At 37.0% G+C, this 17,515-nt stretch overlaps 1 protein-coding gene across 1 annotated transcript in view; it reads right to left on the reverse strand.

Moving 5' to 3' along the window:
- The window catches only part of SCARA5 (scavenger receptor class A member 5), an 807,029-nt gene extending 796,754 nt beyond the window's left edge, over positions 1-10,275 (reverse strand). Inside the window, exon 1 of the mRNA XM_053709505.1 lies at positions 10,062-10,275. The gene's annotated coding sequence lies outside the window, so the exon portion shown is untranslated. The remainder of the gene's footprint in view (positions 1-10,061) is intronic.
- Between the last annotated feature and the right edge of the window lie 7,240 nt (positions 10,276-17,515).

Genomic DNA, 17,515 nt, shown 5'->3' on the forward strand with positions numbered 1-17,515 from the left:
TCAGGTCTAATGAAAGCGCAAAATTTTTCAGCACTGTTTTGTGTTGCAGTAGAGAACAACACTTAACACACCATTTATGATATAGCTAATATGAGAGCTAATATCACTTCCTGAACTATCCATTAAAAGTATAGGTCTTGCTAAAAATATTACATTCGTCTTAAGAGTCTCTAGTTTATCATTTTTACAATCCACTTGTGATACCAGATTGTGCGCTATCCTTTGCTCAGGTCCAAGAACAAGCTAATGTGCCCTGTGTTATTGATTGCGATCCACTTGTAATCTAGTACATAAAAATGTGCATGCTCGTGAGCCCTCCTCTGTGTGCTCTGATGAAAACAGTACCAAGATAAACAGAAGTAAACTAGATTTTCTTTTTAGCGGTACACTCTAAATCATGAAAGTTTAATTTTGTATTGTTACCTATAAATCACTTGAAAGTGATGCAGCATATCTGTAAAAAGCTGCTCAGAAAAACAATCACATGGACATCTGTATGTAAAAAGTGAAGATTATTTTCCTTAAAATTTCCTCAGCTCACCAGAGTAAGCGCTCTGTGAGCATTTTTCCTTCAGCTACTATTTTTATTGTTTACTGCATAGTGAAATAACAAACAAAACAAAAGCCAATCGGTATCATCAGAGCTGAGTTCCCATTTTGATATGATCTTGTGGGATTTCACCATTATCTCATAAGAATTTTTAGAAACTTCCTTAAACTGAGGATGGAAATAAAGTGACCATGTCTGCACATGCCAGATGCATGCTCCATCAAAAGTCCTAGGACAAGCATCCTGATTGGTTGCTTAAAGTCCATCTAAAATAAGATATGGCTACTAAGAACATCATTATCCAGGTGATATTTTCTAGTTAGCTTTCTGCAGCTATGCAGCATCACTTTCAAGTAATTCAGGATATATGTAACATGTCCCTTTACAATAGTATTTACCTTACAATCTAGCCTGCCGATCTGGGTGCCCTGTTCAGACAATCACAAGGACAAAATGGAGAATCCTCTGGCCATAAGAAGATTCTCAAATAGTTAAAGGGACAGTCTACACCAGAATTTTTATTGTTTTAAAAGATAGATAATCCCTTTCTTACCCATTTCCCAGTTTTGCATAACTAACACAGTTATAATAATATACTTTTAACCTCTGTGATTATCTTGTATCTAAGCCTCTGCAAACTGCCCCTTTTTTCAGTTCTTTTGACAGACTTGCAGTCTAGCCAATTAGTGCCTGCTCCCAGATAACGTCTCGTGCACGAGCACAGTGTTATCTATATGAAATACGTGAACTAACACCCTCTAGTGGTGAAAAACTGTTAAAATGCAATCTGAAAGAGGTGGGCTTCAAGGTCTAAGAAATTAGCATATGAACCTCCTAGGTTAAGCTTTCAACTAAGAATACCAAGAGAACAAAGCAAAATTGGTGATAAAAGTAAATTGGAAAATTGTTTAAAATGACATGCTCTATCTGAATCTCGAAAGTTTATTTTGGCCTAGACTGTCCCTTTAACTACACAGTGCCGTTTTTTTTTAATTATAATTAAGCCTAAACAATTCATCATTATTATTTTTTACTAGTTCTGTTATGAAATTAGAATCTGTTTCAAATGAATAATTTATCAGCATTTTCTTCTACAAATGCATTCATTAAAGTCTAGAGGGATTTATTTAGATGACCTCAATGATAAACTTATCAACTAGAGTATAAACTTTCCTAAAATTGGCAACAGATAATATTTCATCCTTCAATAAAAGATACCTATACATTTGTACACTCTCTGTCTCTGAATATGATCTTGTAAGAACAATTTTTAGGAAATATTTTGTAGGCACTAAATTGATCATTATTTATAAATCAGGTACCCATATACACACACATATTAATCTGTATTAATACAGAGCTATGAACTAGAGTTGCTTGTCAATATATAATGGCATATTCTCAAGCTTTTGTTTAAACATTCTATCTCAGCTACTCAAGGTCCCCAACATAGATGAATGACTCTAATCATTATATTATTGGTGTAACTATCCATATATAGTTCCAGAAAGTCACTCATTCTGTAAATATTACTGCGTTTTATCCTTGACTTGATACTTACTTGTTTTCCAAGGAATCCATAATAATTGTTGTGTTCCAATACGTAGGGCAACATTTATCATGATTGTAAGAGGACAGTTTCACAAGCAGAGAACCTGTCCACGTGCAATCACCACTTGTTATGCTGCATCGTGTGGTGAAATTTAACATTTCACAAGAGCTTTCTTGTCCAATGCTTCCCTACATGTTAGTCACCCTGAACAAGTGAGTGTCGGAGTGATTCAACCCTTCTGAGGTAGTAGAGAGGCAAAAGAAGCAGTTTCTGCTTCTTAAATTTGTGGTTGCAGGCTGTACTCACAGCTTAACCCCTTAATGACCAGCGATGTACCCTTTAGGAGGGAGGGAGGGTATAACAGTGCGGTCTTCTGCGATATACTCAGATGATCCCTTAATGACCAGGAATGTACAGGGTACATCACGGTCATCAAGGGGTTAATAAATACACCCTCATAATACACTCTGTGGGTGCACTACTTAAACAGGAAAGGGTAATATTCATACCAATCTCCTTATTTACCAGATCCAAATGAAGGCTTAAGTAGTGATTACTTCTGGAAATGTAATACAATAAAGGCAAATGATGCCTATTTAAAGCTGAAGGATGTTGCTTTAGTTGTCCTTCCTCAGACAGTTCATTGTGGGTTGTGTTTGAACAGGATACCGTCCTATCTTTAAAGGGACACTAAACCCAAAACATTTATTTCATAATTCAGGTAGAGAATACAATTTCAAACAACATTCTCTTTTACTTCTTTTATCTAATTTGCTTTATTCTTTAGATATCCTTTGCGGAAGAAATAGCAATGCACATGGGTGAGCCAATCACACGAGGCATCTATGTGCAGCCACCAATCAGCAGCTACTAAGCCTATCTAGATAGGCTTTTCAGCAAAGTATATCAAGAGAATGAAGCAAAATAGATAATAGAAGTAAATTAGAAAGTTGTTTAAAATGGCATACTCTTTCTCAAGCATGAAAGAAAATGTTTGGGTTTTATGACCCTTTAATAGAAGCTATTATACTCAGCTTAAACAATAAACAAGTAAACGAGCTTTAAAAAAAAAAAACAATTAAACAATCTGTACAGGTGGTGTTAAATCAGATTAAAACATTTGTACTTGTCTTTCTAAAAACAATATGTAAATATATTAAAGGGACGTTAAACTCTAAAATGTTCTTTTGTAATTTAGAATTATTAAAAAGTTTCCAATTTACTTCTATTATCAAATTTGCTTATATACCATGATATTCTGTGTTGAAGAGATAACTAGGTAGGCATCTGGAGCACTATATGACAGGAATGAATAACATTCTTGCAAAACTGCTGCTATATAGTGATCCTGACACGTGCACGCTCCTGAGCTTACTTTTCTGCTTTTCAATTAAGAAAACCAAGAGAAAAATAAAATGTGATAATAGAAGTAAATTAGAAAGTTGTTTAAAATGACATGCTCTTTCTGAATCATGAAAAATAAATGTTGTGTTTCATGTCTCTTTAATAGCATTTATAAAATATTTTACGGAAAAGTAAACAGAGTAAAGTGAAAATGTTTTAATCTTTATTGTAAAGAAATTGCCCAATTTACCTCAACGTCTAATACTTTTTTACTTAGAGGTCTGCTTCTAAATACTGTTTTTTATTGAGTAGGCCACATACACAGTACTAAGTTATTATATTACCCAATTGGGTTTGAGAGTTAAAGAATCTAATGGAACCCAAGGTATTTGCTTCATAGGTCGGGAGTGCTTAGAACCTCAGTGCACTAGACTTCTGTCTCTAACACTTCAAGTAAGGAACAGAGATGATGGAAACATTTAAGTCTGGCTCATTGTGTGATGAAATAACAAACCTACAGAAAACAAGCCAGTATAACGATTTAATAATACTCACGTTCTCATTGTGCTGGTTCAACTTTCCTACCATTATAAAAGGCTGGATAGATCAGGTTTTGCTTTTCATTGTTAAGATCATAGATTATTAACGGTTAAGAAAACATAACTCTTATTGACAAGCGCAATATGATGTCCCCCATCATGATATGAAATGAGGATTATTCTGGTGATAGTGACTGAATAGTTACAATTTTATTAAGTGCAGATATTTTCACTCCCTGTTTTTATGTCACACTTAAAAAAAAGAGCTACCGTGTTGTTCTGCAGCTCAGTGGTTACCCCTTATGGATGCATAAATTCCTGTCTATTTCTCAAGTGCAGTCCAGCATTTTTAACTATTTAACTGTATATTTTCCCTTTCTGTAACAAAGAAAGGAGGGTGCTGTGACTTAAAGGGACAGCTTGATATTTTTATATAAAATGTAAAGTCATGAGTAGTGAGACAACATTGGAATATACAGTAGCTGCTGACTTCACAAGGCTAAACCTGCTACATATCTTATTCTAATTGGTTTTTAACTGATAACAGCTGCAAAACAATGCACTCTTTACTAAACAGTGCATAGCCTTGTCATTGGTGGGTGGAAAACAATTGCAATAAAAAGGATTCTAACTTGTTTTAAAAATGTTAATACTACAGCAACACAACACTCTACTTTAACTTAATAAGAGATCACCCTGGACAACTCTGTGTACATTGGTTTTGTTTCTTCTTGTGATTGACTTTTAATGTTGCTCTAAAGCAAATTGTAGGCTTTAATTGATCATTGCAAACTACTTTACAATTCTCTATATTTTTCCTTCCTTTTCTTGTCTTTACTTTCTTCCTTCCTTTCCTTTCCTTCCCACCTTCCTTTCCTTTCCTTTAATTCCTTTCATTACCTTCCTTTCCTCTCCTTTCCTTTCCTTTCCCTTCCTTCCTTTCCTTTCTTTCATTTCCTTCCCTCCTTCATTCCTTCCTTTCCTACTGCTTTCCATCCTTTCCTTCTTTCCTTTACTTTCTTACTTTTTTCTTTCCTTCCTTTCCTCTCCTTCCTTCCTTCCTTCCTTCCTCCACTGCACCCTAACCCTTAAAAAAATGTAACACTTAAAATAACCAAACATCAATGAATAAAAAATAAAAGAAAGACACAAAAAAACATTAAGAAAAGTTAAATGTGCTACAATAAAAAACCACAACCACAATACCATCCTATATAAAATCACAACCACAATACCATCCTAAAAAACCACAACCACAAAACTTTCCTAGAAAAAAACACAACCACAAAACCTTTCCATAAAAAACCACAACCACAAAACATTCCTATAAAAAACCACAACCACAAAACCTTCCTATAAAAAACCACAGCCACAAAACCTTCCAATACAAAAAAACCACAGCCACAAAACCTTCCTATAAAAAAACCACAACCACAAAACCTTCCTATAAAAAAACCACAACCACAAAACCTTCCTATAAAAAACCACAACCACAAAACCTTCCTATAAAAAAACACAACCACAAAACCTTCCTATAAAAAACCACAAAACCTTCCTATAAAAAACCACAAAACCTTCCTATAAAAAACCACAGCCACAAAACCTTCCTATAAAATACCACAACCACAAAACCTTCCTATAAAAAACCACAACCACAAAACCTTCCTATAAAAAACCACAACCACAAAACCTTCCTATAAAAAACCACAACCACAAAACCTTCCTATAAAAAAACCACCACAACCACAAAACCTCCCTATAAAAAAAACACAACCACAAGACCTTCTTATAAAAAACCACAACCACAAAATCTTACTATAAAAAAACACAACCACAAGACCTTCCTATAAAAAACCACAACCACAAAACCTTCCTATAAAAAACCACAACCACAAAACCTTCCTATAAAAAACCACAACCACAAAATATTCCTATAAAAAAACCACAGCCACAAGACCTTCCTATAAAAAACCACAACCACAAAACCTTTCTATAAAAAAAAAACACAACCACAAAACCTTCCAAAAAAACCAATGACAAAACCTTCCTTAAAAAACACTCTAACCAAAAAGCAATCCTAATAAAAAAAACACTAACCAAAAAGTAATCCTTATAAAAAAACACTAACCAAAAAGCAATCCTAATAAAAAACACTAACCAAAAAGTAATACTAATAAAAAACACTAACCAAAATCCATGGGCAAAAAAAATAAGCAATAGCAGTACATAAAAATAAATCATTATACTCACCATACTGAAGTATTTTCTATTGGCTGATAGATTTATAACACCAGCCCAAAAAAATAAAGAAAATGCTAGTGGCTGACTTAATAAAAAAAAATTGAAAAAAACAGCCAATAGGATGCCAGCACACTCATATACAAAGGGGAACTGACATCCTAAATTGAGTGTGCTGCCGGACATTATGAGGAGAGGAATGGAGAAGAATGGATCCATCGCTGCTGAGGAGTCATTACCACCATGGAGGAGCTGTCCCTGGGGAGGACCACTGCTGACATTGATAACCTAGAGGACCACTGCTGACATTGGTAACCTAGAGGACCACTGCTGACATTGGTAACCTAGAGGACCACTGCTGACATTGGTAACCTAGAGGACCACTGCTGACATTGGTAACCTAGAGGACCACTGCTGACAGTGGTAACCTAGAGGACCACTGCTGACATTGGTAACCTAGAGGACCACTGCTGACATTGGTAACCTAGAGGACCACTGCTGACATTGGTAACCTAGAGGACCACTGCTGACAGTGGTAACCTAGAGGACCACTGCTGACAGTGGTAACCTAGAGGACCACTGCTGACATTGGTAACCTAGAGGACCACTGCTGACATTGGTAACCTAGAGGACCACTGCTGACATTGGTAACCTAGAGGACCACTGCTGACATTGGTAACCTAGAGGACCACTGCTGACATTGGTAACCTAGAGGATCACTGCTGACATTGGTAACCTAGAGGACCACTGCTGACATTGGTAACCTAGAGGACCACTGCTGACATTGGTAACCTAGAGGATCACTGCTGACATTGGTAACCTAGAGGATCACTGCTGACATTGGTAACCTAGAGGACCACTGCTGACTTCACCAAGACCTTTGTGGATTACAAATGGCCGTTTCTGGATTTTTTTTATGTCTTTTTGCTTTTGTTATGTGCTTTTCATCGCTAGGATTTCTGTGGATGTACGACTGATGAAGACAGAAGAGGATCCATTTTTTAATTTTTTTAAGCCCGTCATTTTTTTTTTGTTGCCCTTATTTTATTGTGTTCATTGTCGAATTCCTCACCAGGGTCGCAGTGGATGTACAACTAATTAAGACTTCTGGATGATGAATATAATGGGGATTTTGACACTTTAAGTATATAATGAAATATTAATATTGCAATCGCACCATCGCAATCTTAAAATAAAGACACAATACAAGATTTGTACAATCACGCCTAATGTTTACTTAGACATTAGAACACTATACAATACAAAAAATATACATTAAACATTGAGGGACAGATTATATTTGTGCTCCACTTGTAATACCAGCAGAGTTGCACCTCATTTACAAGGCAATACTACATATGTCTCAACTGTCCAGCATCCTGCGTTATTGTCACAGATTAGGAGGAATGACCCATTACCTGCCCACAGCCCCTCTGTCTCCTGGTTTTAAGGAACTGACCAAGCCCAGTCCAAGCTCTATTCAGACATGGCCATTGGACCTCCAGAGAGTCCCACAAACCTCACAGCCACACCTACAAACTGCCCGTAACCCACACCTCCTTATGTAAATCCGCCCCTCTCCAAGATGTCCCGCCCAAAATTTCCAGTGGGCCATTGTCCACAAACTTTCTACCTCACACATCCCGGAAACCATCCGGTAGATGTTCTGAGGTATGATACTATGGCAATCTGGAGTTGGCTGTACCTCTTGTTTAGAGGGGTAGTGCCTGTTTTTTCAGGGTGTTACAGCCCTTTTGGCTGAGATTGGACTAACATACTTCAAAAAAGTAGTTTTCTGTGAAAGCAACAAGTGAGCTAATAAAGGCTGCAGCTAGGGTCTGTACCTTTCCGCAGAAATAGCTATGTCAGCTGGGTATGTTCCTAGGGTGAGTTCCTTCTTCATATTTTGTACTAAACAGACATAAAACTCAAAACTTAGAGTCCCATAAAATGCTTCTGAAAAAATGTAATGTACATTTATTAGTTATTGCCCTTGTTTTACCTGTAGTTTACATCAGAACATTGCTTAGATCAGAGCAGGTGCTTTTTTGCATTTAGCACAGCAAGAGACAACAAAAATATACTTAAAGTTAATGTAAAGTTAGCTATATAAGCAAAAGTGTAACGATAGTATTGAAAAAATGAATGAGATATTTTCCCTTTAAACGCTACACGGCTAATAGCTGAAGCTCCGGTCGCCATTTTCAAAATTTGATTGACAGATTAATCATCTGCCATCAACTAATCGTTGTCCCCCCGGGCGTTCAGCCCCTTTTCCCAAACAATACTGCTGGGGGGAAACAACGATTAGTTGATTGCAGATGATTCATCTGTCAATCAAATTCTGAAAATGGCGACCGGAGCTTCAGCTATTATCCGTGTAGCGTTTAAAGGGGAAAAATCTCTGAAGACAAGTATCTACTAACGATTTCAGGAATGAAACTATCATTCATTTTTTCAATCCTATCGTTTTCACTTTTGCTTATATAGCTAATATTACATTCACTTTAAGTTAGTTTTAAAGGGAAGTTTCCTGGAGTGAAGTAATTTATTAAGCCGTATACGTTTATTTAACAAACCATCAGCTTTAAATGCTTATAAGACAATTATTTGGTGTGCAGATGTTTTGTAATGCAGGGCTTAAAGGAATATGATACCAACGATTTTTCTTTCATGATTCGGTTAGAGCGTACAATTATAAACAACTTTCCAAATTACTTTATTTGCTTAGTTTTTTTTTTAGTATCATTTGTTGAAGGAGCAGCAATGCACTACTGGGGGCTAGCTGAGCACATCCGTGAGCCAATTACAAGAGCGATATATGTGCAGCCACCAATCAGCAGCTAGCTCCCAGCTACTAAGCCAACCTAGGTATGCTTTTCAACAAAGGATAACAAGAGAATGAAGTACATTAGATAACAGAATGAAATAGAAAAGTTTTGTTAAAACGCATGCTCTGTCTGGATCATAAAAGAAATAAATTGGGTTTCATGTCACTTTAATAGCTGATATAAACTATATAGAATTACTTCAATGTCAAAACAACTGATAGTAAAAACCAAACTGTACCTAAAGACATTAGTTCTTTCCACCAGTTGTCAAATTTACAACTAGAATGTGATTTGCGCTTATAATTTCTGTAACAATCCATAACTCAGCTAAGGGGTTAAGAACTGTATAGTCATTAATGAGTTTTTGGCTCTCCAAGTTCTCATTTAACTGGGCTGAATATCAAAAATACCAAATGTCAAAATATTTCTTGTGCTTGATTCCACATGAGAAAGCAATATGCGTGCAACAGGTGGATGCTTCTGAGGTTTTGTGCAAAATCCAGATAAAAAGAAGACTTTATAACAAATATTCCCAGGGTCCCACATCACACATAAATCCTATAAATATGTCAGAACTACTCTTGTGAATAAAAACGACACTCATTATGTCACTTTACAATATTTTATGGACGCTTTATATAACATTTAACCCCATGTCTACCAGAGAGGGCTACAGCATGTTGCTATGGTGATGGTGACCAAAAAACCTGTTAAAAACTTTAAAGTATAATTAATAGATCAACAAACAAGAATTGACATTCAATAATATAAAAAGATTAGTTGTTTTAAAATCCTGGTTTAACATCCTGAAATTCATCTGTACAAGGTTTGTATAAATTATCTGTAAAACCATTTATCCATAAAGTAGGTAAATTCATCAGCAAGTACATTTGTAATACCCAACTTTTTTTTTTTTTTTAAAGTGTACAGAATTCCAAGAAAAAACGTTGCCATAGACAATGCATTTGTAGTTTTATTTGCTCCCAAAATAAACTTGGACTACTCACCTCTAAGTGTCAGAGTTTCCCAAACTCTTGAATTATATCCTTAATCCCTCCACTTGCAAGTTACTGTACAAAATAACATTTAAAAAAAAAAAAAAAAAAAAGGATCCTTTTGTTTAAACAAATCCCACTGCAAAAATCACTATTGTCTCTGTGATAACTTTGCAAAGTTTTATTTTTTTTCTCCCTCTGTTTCCTTTTTGCAGAATATGTCCAATACTTCTTCTTTTTGGAAGTTAGCAACTGAAATTTACAGTCACTTTGTTTTGAAATGGGGCTTTATTTCTTATTTTACAAGCCACACAATGCGCCCACCCCTTTTTTGAAAAAATTTAAATAAAATATATATTGATGAGCCCCAAAAATCATGTTTGCTGTAATTGGAGGCTATGTAGTCTTACTGTAATATTAGTGCTAAAAGTTGTGTGAATAGTGCCCTCTAGTGACTGCTTTCCAAAGCATCAATTCAAATTATAATAGAATGGTAATTTAAAGGTGAATTGAATTATAAAGTGTGATAATGTGTTGCAAAATGACAATCTGAATATTGGACATCAGTTATGTACTAACTTAAAGATGCACAATAATAAACAGACAATATAATAAATACAGAGACTTAAAATTTAGTGCATACTAAAAGTTAAGACTTTTATTGTTTTCATAATTTAGGATACGTTTGTTTTAAACAAATGCTTTGTTTTCTATTTTAAAATGGCTGATGTGTTTGTTCAATAAAACAAGGTGAAATATTAGGAAATACAGGGAACATATTTTTTTTTATTAACTATTCACATTTTAGCATTAAAAGGATAGTTTCCATTGCTGCTGCAAAATGTGTAAACTGGTGAATCTAGTCCTAAATGTTTTAAAAGCATTTACAAGGTTGTGCACATTTCAATTGAAAGGATGTTAAACTCTTTGAGATGGTAATATAAAATGATAAACTGTATATATAACAAAAATGTACTTTCATTTGTTTTATTCTCTCCCCTTTTCCTGTAATTCCATTCTGAAATTGTGAGCTTTTCAGTTTCTGTTAGAAATGGAAGTGCAGAACACTGTTATATTCCACACAGCCACTGGGGCATATTTATCAAGCTTCGAATGGAGCTTGATGCCCCGTGTTCCTGGCAAGCCTGCAGACTCGCAAGAAACAGCAGTTATGAAGCAGCGGTCACAAAGACCGCTGCTCCATAACCTGTCTGCCTGCTCTGAGTAGGCGGACAGACATCGCCGGAAATCCACCCGATCGAGTACGATCGGGTTGATTGACACCCCCCTGCTGGCAGCCTATTGGCCGCGAGTCTGCAGGGGGCGGCATTGCACCAGCATCTCTTGTGAGCTGCTGGTGCAATGCTGAATATGGCGAGCGTATTGCTCGCCGTATTCAGCGAGGTCTGTCGGACCTGATCCGACAGACCTTGATAAATAGAGGCCATTGGCTGCACACTCTAGTGACCTATTTATAACTGTCCCTAACTGGCCACAGCAGAGAAGGTAACCTAGGTTACAACATGGCAGCTCCCATTGTTTTCTTTAAATGCATCATTCTAACTAGCATTTATTTAGGCCTAGATTATGAGTGGTTTGCAATATTTGGGCCCCACTCAGTAATACCAGTGCATGTAAATGTGCACTGGTATTACAAGTTAGGCGCAATGAGAATGCAACCTCGCGTTTGCATTGCCTGGAAGCCTTGCACTCACTAGAGCGTGCTTCCATAGGCTCCTATGGGAGCCTCATACACCGAATGAGTATCTAGCGCAGCGAAGGGGGTAAGTTGCACAGCTAGGGGCAGCAGATTTAATATATATATGTATATGAATATATATAGTTATGTGTTTACTGTATATATGCATATACACATATTAACACAGAAATATATATATTTATATAGGCATACACATTTATATTTACATTACAAAAACGGAGCACTAACCAACCACTTGTAAATGGCAAATTTGCCCTTAGTGCTAGATTACAAGTGGTGCGCTATTTAGCGCATTTGCTAGAGCACTAACTGTGCTAGCAGCAAACCTTTTGCACTCGTTGGGTTGCGCTAGTATTACAGGTTGAAAAAAAAACGTTATCGGTCCAGCGCTAACCCAACAAGCACAAAAATCCAAACTTATACTATAGCGCGTGCAATAACCATTTCCCCAATAAAAGTCAATGGAGAATAAAAAAGTGGAAAAGACCCTATTAGCCCGCTAACCAAAATCGCCATCAGACCTCTACTCTAATAACCCCTAAACCACCACATAACTCACCGAAAAGTCCCCACTACACTATTAACCCCTAAACCACAACATAGCTCACAGCAAATTAAACCACTGCACTATTAACCCCTAAACAATCAGCCCCCCACCGCAAAGTCCCCACTACACTATTAACCCCTAAACCACCACATAGCTCACAGCAAAATAACCCACTACACTATTAACTTTTAAATTGCCAGACCCCCAATACAAAGTAATCCACTACACTATTAACCTCTAAACTGTCAGCCCCTAACGCAAAGTAACCCACTTACATCTAAACTCCCTAACCTATCACCCCTTAAGTGAAAACAAAATAGACTCACCCTTGCTTTAAAAAAAAAAATAAAAAAAATATTATGGTAACCAATAGTGAAGTTGCAAGCACTAGATATTAACATTAATCTAAAGACAAAAAAAAACATATATAAAGACAAAATAGATAAAGATTAATATGGTCTATAGGTGCTCCCACACAAGAGATAGCAGCCGACGCAATGCCATGTTGTATCCTCCATCTGTTCGTGAGTGGCTTTATCCCCTACCAGCTGGATCTCATGACTGGGAGTCTGAACCAAAAAAATCAGCTTTGGCATCATTTGATGCCCTGGAGCGCTGGAGGAGGGTGATATCTCATGATCGGCGGCGAGTCTGCCGGGCGACTGATATGCACGTTCTAGTGCTTTCACAAATGTGAATTGAATCATTACACTGATATAGTTCATCTGTCCTGTGCTGCGCAGGGGCCTTTTTTCTTTCATGTTTTAGTACTCTCATGTGTTGTACGCAGTATAACAATGCTGTACTATACATGCAAGTGGCAAAAGCACTTCTTCAAATATTTTGTTTTCTGTTAAATAATTTCCTAAAAAGCAGTCACATGTAGAGATGGGCGAATGTGTCAAAAGTAAAATTCGTTTGGTCAAATTTGTTAAACGAATGTTTTTTCCAATTTTCTAATATTTATAAGTAAATTGCTACATAACAGATACAAATATATCGATTAATTTTTTTCTAATTTGAATATTGCTTAGTTTGAATATTAAATTTAAATATAGTATTAGAAATAGTAATAAGATATTAGAAATAGTAATAAGTTAAACAAAAGTTAGAAAGTTGCACAAACATTCGAAATTTGAAACAAACAAATTTGTAAAAATGTGTTTAATTGTTCATGTTATATATATATATATATATATATATATATATATATTTATGTTTCTTCAATTAAGGACTGCACTCGCTGGATTTAGGCAAATATTTTGCCTAAATCCAGCGAGTGCAGTCCTTGATTGAAGACACCTGTGGATATTCTGACTCAGGCACCCTGGTAGTTGACCCGACTGAATTGTGAGTGCAGATAAATATGGGAGATTTGTATATATATATATATATATATATATATATATATATATATATATAAAATCAGTGGTGGCTGGTGAATTTTGAAGCTGGTGGGGCGCTATACCCCACCCCTTAAAATAAAGCCCCACACTCATATGGCTCCTCCCATATCACTACAATATAAACATCTATAAATAGGCATTTATATATATATATACACCTGTTCAATTGTTTGGTAACACAAATTGCTAGTCAACCAATCACATGGCAGCAACTCAATGCATTTAGGCATCTAGACGTGGTGAAGACGACTTGCTGAAGTTCAAACCGAGCATCAGAATGGGAAAGAAAGGGGATTTAAGAGACTTTGAACGTGGCCTGGTTGTTGGTGCCAGGCAGGCTTGTCTGAGTTTTTCAAAAACTGCTGATCTACTGGGATTTTTACTCACAACCATCTCTAGGGTTTACAGAGAATGGTTAGAAAAAGAGAAAATATCCAGTGAGAGGCAGTTGCGTGGATGACAATGCCTTGTTGATGTCTGAGGTCAGAGGAGAATGGGCAGACTGGTTTGAGATGATATAAAGGCAACAGTAACTCAAATAACCCCTTGTTACAACCAAGGTATGCAGAATCCCATCTCTGAATGCACATCACGTCAAACCTTGAAGCAGCAGAAAACCACACCGGGTGCCACTCCTGTCAGCTAAGAATAGGAAACTGAGGCTACAATTCACACAGGCTCACAAAAATTGGACAATAGAAGATTGGAAAAAATGTTTCCTGGTCTTGATTTCAGGTGCGACATTCAGATAGTAGGGTCAGTATTTGGTGTAAAGAACATGAAAGCAGCGATTCATCCTCCCTTGTATCAATGGTTTAGGCTGGTGTTGGTGGTGTAATGGTGTGAGGGGTATTTTCTTTGCACACTTTGGGACCCTTAGTACCAATTGATCATTGTTTAAATGCAATAGCCTACCTGAGTATTGTTGCCGACCATGTCCATCCCTTTATGACTACAGTGTAACCATCTACTTATGGATAATGCACCATGTCAGAAAGTTTAAATCATCTCAATCTGGTTTCTTGAACCTGAACAATGAGTTCACTGTACTCCAATGGCCTCCACAGTTACCAGATCTCAATCCAATAGAGCACCTTTGGGATGTGGTGGAACTGGAGATTCCCATCATGGATGTGCAGCCAACAAATCTGCAGCAACTGCGGGATGCTATCACCTTGTTGAATCTATGCCATGAAGAATTAAGGGAAAAGGGGGTCCTACCCAGTACTAGCAAGGTATACCTAATAAAGTGGCCGGTGAGTGTATATTTATTTTTATATATATATATATATATATATATATATATATATATATATATATTGATATGGGAGGAGCCATCTGATATATAGATGCTGGCAATATTAACCATTTGGCTTCCAAAAAAAGAGCAGTAATGAATTGCTATGTATTAACTTGCTGTCCACTTCAACTAACATCAAGGGGTTAAATGTTAAGGGGTTAAGAGACAGCCATAACAGAAAGGTGCTTATTCCAAAGTAAGTTGGATGACAGGAGAGAGCTCTCTCAAGTACATGGCTTTGACAGAAGAGTGCTTTCTCCATGTAACTGTGTATAGGAGGATTAACATCTTATATGCAAAAGTTGACACGGCTGAAAGACTTATTTGAAATGTTTTCTCTAACAGTTACACTATTACTATACTTTCTGTGCACTTCAAAAGAGTCAGAGTGGTGAGGGAACAATATAGGGTTGGGTGTTTGCACAATATGCTCTTAAAATTGAAACAAGTCTCTTATCCACATACTGCTTGCATATTTTAGCAGTTACCACTTAGAAACAAATAGATACGGGGAAGTTGACCCCCACAACAAACCCCTAATTGTTTCAAGATGAGGAACCTTCACACCAAGTATATAGCTGAGGCAGTACTAAATAATCCAAAATAAAAAGACTCACCACATTCCTGTTGCTAGGTGCAGTCCTCTTGCTCTCTCCTTGGTGTGGTATATCGGTATTTCCTCCACTTGTTCTTTACTTCCTTTACCTGATTGGCAGACGGCTGGCAGGTGCCTCCTAATGGTCTGAAACTGCCCAAGCAGAGTGGTATGGAATATTACCTCCGCAGCAAGGTATAAAAAGTTAAACTCGCTCTCTGTGCTCACTGTGGCCAGTGCTTTATTTAAACAAAGGGTTTAAGTTACCCCAGGGTAAGAGACAAAATAAATGTAAATTGAAAAACAGTGACAAAAAAAAGGCTGACCGGTTTCGGCGTCTGCCTTACTCCTAGCCTGCTTAAAAACTGACTGTTGGTTACCAGTTTAAAAACCCATCCCTGCAATTCAATTGGTTCTAATATTCACACCTCTTTCTTAAACCACCAATGTAGAGGTTCTAACGTTATGACACCTGTGCTGTCTGTAAATAACACCTGGGCTGGTCAGCCCATAAACTGATTGTTTAAACATTTGTTACCTTAATGGCCATGTAATGTTATGTATGTCAAAGTATTAAAAGTGAAAAAAATCTATATAAGCCTAGATCCCTGTTATGTATGTCAAAGTATAAAAAGTGAAAAAATCTATATAAGCCTAGATCCCTGTTATGTATGTCAAAGTATAAAAAGTGAAAAAATCTATATAAGCCTAGATCCCTGCACAGTATTTATAGGACGTAGTAAGCATTGCAACATTAACTTCTCACTGCCTTAGTGAATGCTCACTATTATTGTGCTGTTAACCGCTCTGTATATTGCAGTCAAACTTGGCCACAGTGGCCCAATATCTCTTGTAGGGATTTGCGCTGGCACTACATGCTAGCGATTTAACATTTTACAGCAGCCGCTCAGATCGGTTTTATAACCCCTCCTGTCAGTGCTGGCTGCTTTGTTTATACTGAAACTGTGACGTCCCTTTCGATACAACAGGCTCCGCCCCTTAGTTACAGTCTAAACATTGGCGTGTTGGCCCCACCTCTCTCTAGAGGATTGAACGCAGCTATTTTGCTGCAACTGTTTTGGTCAGCTGTGTAACCCCTTCTATTAGTGTCGACTGCTTTGTTTGCTAGAGCTGTGACTCAGACAATCAACCCACAACTCATCCAATCAGTGTCTGTAGTTTACCTGTATCTACTTAACAACTGACTACGTCTATCTATGATTTTAATGATGTAAGGAAAAATAATATTTAATCGCCATGACACAGACAAATGTTTAAAGGAGGGAATGTAGAGACATGGTGCAGCATATTTTACATCAACGCTGTGTACCTGACTCCCATGCCCATAACTTGCAACAAAATAAAATAAATGTAGCATTCTCGTATCTACTCTTCTTATGTGTGTGTGTGGGGGGGCTGCAACCGAAATAGTGTGCGGTTGCTGCAGGGTTAACTGACTATCCTCCCGTACTGTCCACACTTCTTTGAGTAACCTGATCCCTAAATTTCCCTAGTACTATATTCACTAATATGAATGTTTAGTGAAGGGTGGATATGAATGATTGAATTTCTCTCTCAATATTAAGTGTCCTAATGGGGAGAAAGATGATCACCAAAAATTGATTAAATCAAATTCCGAATTTAGACCTTCTGGAACTCTGGTTTTTAACCGAAAGATCCAGAAGGCCTCTCTTTCACCCAATTTACGAGTTCTGTCTTCCCCTCTACTTTGTACGGGCACTCTCTCAATGATGGTCCATGTGAAGAATCTGGGGTCTTTTTGGTGTACACCTGAGAAATGGTTAATTAAGGGTGTTGTTAATAAACCTGCCCTTATATCTGTCAGATGTTCTTTTATCCTGTCCCTTGCCTCCCTGGTCGTTAGACCTACATACTGG

This window comes from Bombina bombina, chromosome 4, assembly GCF_027579735.1.
Source record: "Bombina bombina isolate aBomBom1 chromosome 4, aBomBom1.pri, whole genome shotgun sequence".
Lineage (NCBI taxonomy): Eukaryota > Metazoa > Chordata > Amphibia > Anura > Bombinatoridae > Bombina > Bombina bombina.